Source organism: Salmo trutta, chromosome 38, assembly GCF_901001165.1.
Source record: "Salmo trutta chromosome 38, fSalTru1.1, whole genome shotgun sequence".
NCBI lineage: Eukaryota > Metazoa > Chordata > Actinopteri > Salmoniformes > Salmonidae > Salmo > Salmo trutta.
In genome coordinates this window covers 30988315-30993316 of record NC_042994.1, presented here as the reverse complement: position 1 = coordinate 30993316, position 5002 = coordinate 30988315, and positions in this window count along the sequence as shown.

Sequence of the window (5002 nt, the reverse complement as noted above, 5' to 3'; positions counted from 1 at the left end):
CCATGACTGACCCACCGCCAAACCGGTCATGCTGGAGGATGTTGCAGGCAGCAGAACGTTCTCCACGGCGTCTCCAGACTCTGTCACGTCTGTCACATGTGCTCAGTGTGAACCTGCTTTCATCTGTGAAGAGCACAGGGCGCCAGTGGCGAATTTGCCAATCTTGGTGTTCTCTGGCAAATGCCAAACGTCCTGCACGGTGTTGGGCTGTAAGCACAACCCCCACCTGTGGACGTCGGGCCCTCATACCACCCTCATGGAGTCTGTTTCTGACCGTTTGAGCAGACACATGCACATTTGTGGCCTGCTGGAGGTCATTTTGCAGGGCTCTGGCAGTGCTCCTCCTGCTCCTCCTTGCACAAAGGCGGAGGTAGCGGTCCTGCTGCAGGGTTGTTGCCCTCCTACGGCCTCCTCCACGTCTCCTGATGTACTGGCCTGTCTCCTGGTAGCGCCTCCATGCTCTGGACACTACGCTGACAGACACAGCAAACATTCTTGCCACAGCTCGCATTGATGTGCCATCCTGGATAAGCTGCACTACCTGAGCCACTTGTGTGGGTTGTAGACTCCGTCTCATGCCACCACTAAAGTGAAAGCACCGCCAGCATTCAAAAGTGACCAAAACATCAGCCAGGAAGCATAGGAACTGAGAAGTGGTCTGTGGTCACCACCTGCAGAACCACTCCTTTATTGGGGGTGTCTTGCTAATTGCCTATAATTTCCACCTGTTGTCTATTCCATTTGCACAACAGCATGTGAAATGTATTGTTAATCAGTGTTGCTTCCTAAGTGGACAGTTTGATTTCACAGAAGTGTGATTGACTTGGAGTTACATTGTGTTGTTTAACTGTTCCCTTTATTTTTTTGAGCAGTGTAGTTTAATATCATTGCAGTGTTAGGAGAGCAGGACACTGTCCATATAGTTTAATATCATTGCAGTGCGTGGAGAGCTTTATTGGCATTTCATTATATTGTGTAGCATACACAATGCTGTTTCATAAATGCATTTTGATTTGATTAGCTTGAACATGTGGTTACAATATATGCAATTACAGAATAAAATAAGAGGTGAACTATCAATTCATAGAATTTATTTGCATAGATTAAAACATGCCATCAACAACAACAACATGGACCAAGGTGTGAACAAAGTGGTCTTAAGCCTCCGATGGGCCTCTTATCATTCTCACCACCGCCAGAGAAAAGACAGGGAAGAAATCACCATTTATCTCTAGGCTGCTATACAGAGAGAAGACAGGGTAGAAATCACCATTTACCTCTAGGCTGCTATTCAGAGAAAAGACAGGGTAGAAATCACCATTTATCTCTAGGCTGCTATACAGAGAGAAGACAGGGTAGAAATCACCATTTATCTCTAGGCTGCTATACAGAGAAAAGACAGGGTAGAAATCACCATTTATCTCTAGGCTGCTATACAGAAAAAATACAGGGTAGATATCACCATTTATCTCTAGGCTGCTATACAGAGAGAAGACAGGGTAGAAATCACCATTTACCTCTAGGCTGCTATACAGAGAAAAGACAGGGTAGAAATCACCATTTATCTCTAGGCTGCTATACAGAGAAAAGACAGGGTAGAAATCACCATTTATCTCTAGGCTGCTATACAGAGAAAAGACAGGGTAGAAATCACCATTTATCTCTAGGCTGCTATACAGAGAGAAGACAGGGTAGAAATCACCATTTATCTCTAGGCTGCTATACAGAGAAAAGACAGGGTAGAAATCACCATTTACCTCTAGGCTGCTATACAGAGAAAAGACAGGGTAGAAATCACCATTTATCTCTAGGCTGCTATACAGAAAAAATACAGGGTAGATATCACCATTTACCTCTAGGCTGCTATACAGAGAAAAGACAGGGTAGAAATCACCATTTACCTCTAGGCTGCTATACAGAGAAAAGACGGTAGAAATCACAATTTACAACTAGGCTGCTATACAGAGAAAAGACAGGGTAGAAATCACAATTTACAACTAGGCTGCTATATTACTGTATATTTATTTGATTTGTCATTGTCGTTTTTCATGGGATTTTAGTGGTGATTAAAAATCATTTATCAGAATGAATTTGTCCAGAAATAGTTTTTCCAGCTCTGTGTATTGTCACATTTTAAAAAGTGAGGGAGCGCTGCTCCTCTGCACTCTGGCAGCACTACACCTCTGCTGAAAATGAAAATGTGAGGTTTTGTTTATGTCATTATTTCCATATGAAATCAGGTTGGATAAAAGCCTACTCAAAAAATACATTTGTATGTTTTTATTTATCTTACAGAGTGTGTTTATCATTAGTGATGGATATTTATCTTACAGAGTGTGTTTATCATCAGTGATGGATATTTATCTTACAGAGTGTGTTTATCATCAGTGGATATTTATCTTACAGAGTGTGTTTACATCAGTGGATATTTATCTTACAGAGTGTGTTTATCATCAGTGATGGATATTTATCTTACAGAGTGTGTTTATCATCAGTGGATATTTATCTTACAGAGTGTGTTTATCATCAGTGGATATTTATCTTACAGAGTGTGTTTACATCAGTGGATATTTATCTTACAGAGTGTGTTTATCATCAGTGGATATTTATCTTACAGAGTGTGTTTATCATCAGTGGATATTTATCTTACAGAGTGTGTTTACATCAGTGGATATTTATCTTACAGAGTGTGTTTATCATCAGTGGATATTTATCTTACAGAGTGTGTTTACATCAGTGGATATTTATCTTACAGAGTGTGTTTACATCAGTGGATATTTATCTTACAGAGTGTGTTTATCATCAGTGATGGATATTTATCTTACAGAGTGTGTTTATCATCAGTGATGGATATTTATCTTACAGAGTGTGTTTATCATCAGTGATGGATATTTATATTGTCTTTAGTGTGAAGAAAGAACAGATAGAAATGTTTTACAATCCTTTTCTAACAGTAATAGATGTATTTATTTTATTTAAGTGTCGTACACCAATTGGTGCCCGGCTTACAAGACACAATATCAAGTATGTGTGCTGTGCAAGTATGTGTGCTTTTACATTAAACAAATGAAAGTGTGTGTGTGTGTGTGTGTGTGTGTGTGTGTGTGTGTGTGTGTGTGTGTTTCTTTGTGTGTGTGTATGTGCATGAGTTTGGGTGTTGATCATTCCACTCAGAGATGAACTTAAATAGTGTAGATCAGTGATAATACTGACAGCTAGGTACAGTCAAGACCCCTTTTTTGATTGGCAATTGTAAGATGAGGTATGGACAGCATAAATATGTCTAACTCTTGCCCAGGGCTGTGAGCAGACCTTTTGGGGGGCATATAAGGGTAGGCAACAACACATCTGCCACGCTTATCCTCAACACAGGAGCCCCTCAGGGGTGCGTGCTTAGTCTCCTCCTGTACTGTGGCTTCCTGGCATCCAGGACCTATATACTAGGCGGTGTCAGAGGAAGGCCCAAAAAATTGTCAAAGACTCCAGTCACCCAAGTCATAGACTGTTCTCTCTGCCACTATCATGTGTCCTACCATGACTATATCTAACCCTACTCCATGTGTTGCCACTATCATGTATCCTACTTGGCTGAAGCTTTGATCCAGTGGAAGAAGTATTGAGGAGCAGGGAGGTTAAAGGTCACTTAAGGATATCAGTAAAGACCTATTAAATCTTTTTTAATTTTTTTTACCTAATTCTGTGTTTGTTTTTTTCACTAATTCCGTTTTCTCCGTTTAGTTTTTCCAGGTTTCTCTGGTTTTCACTCTCTAAATCACACTGTTAATAGAAAAAACAACAACATTGGATGTTCTAAGTCCACAATAATACTTAAACCACATCAGGAGACCACTTTTGAAGTCTGAGAAAAATCTAATTTGTTTTCATTTTTGTTTGTAGATACCCTTTAATTCAAGTGGCACCAGCAAGAGCCTTTCTTGGTTAGTGGTGTCTCTGTAGCACACATGTGACTGCAGAGTTTGCTGAACAAATCACTACTGGATTGATGCAAATAATCATGATATCATTCTGTCAGGTAAACATAGACTACTTTGTAGTTAACGTTTAATTGACAAACATTTTTGGGAAAGCTTTTCCATCAACCAGAAGATGGTTGTCATTAGCATCATCACTAATAGGGCTCCCGAGTGGCGCAGCGGTCTAAGGCACTGCATCTCAGTGCTAGAAGTGTCACTACAGACCCTGGTTTGATCCTGGGCTGTTTCACAACCGGCCGTGATTGGGAGTCCCATAGGGCAGCACAGCATTGTCCGGGTTAGGGTTTGGCCGGGGTAGGCCGTCAATGTAAATAATAATTTGGTCTTAACTGACTTGACTAGTTAAATAAAGGTTAAATAAAAATAAAATAAATAAAAACAGCTACTCATAGTGGTAGACAAGCGCACACACTCAGATGGGCATTTCTGGGCTGTTTCCTCTTCAGAAAGTTTAAGGAAAATACAAATCACTTAGGTGAATTTAACAACGACTTGCAGGCAGTGGGTTCAGTATAACTATGTAGAAAAAAATGAATACAGATTATACCACCACCCAAAAGGGCACTTTAGAGACTGGAAGGGTAAAGGGGCATGTGTTCTATCTGTCCATGTTTCCTTATGCAAAGTGGGCACTGCTTCATGTGGCAACAACAACACTCACATAAATAGCCCATATGCTACTGGGTGGGATAAGTTTTCATTGTATTTGGGCAGCATTATGTGAGGTGTTATTATGTGTTGTTACCGATGAGCCTTGGTCAATTTAGCTCGGAATACACCACCCTCTTCAATCTGTCACCTAATCCTGCCTAATGGGCAGGCCAGACCTGGAGGAAATGATTGGCTGTAAGAAGTAAGAGAAAACATAACATCTGGTTGTTTTTAAATTACTTCTCATGACGTTGCTTGCCAGAATAAACATTATATTGGAGATTTCTTTCCAATCTCCGTTACCCACTCCAGTCAGCAGATGGCGATATGAGTCTTTCAGGTGATGCTTCTTGAGT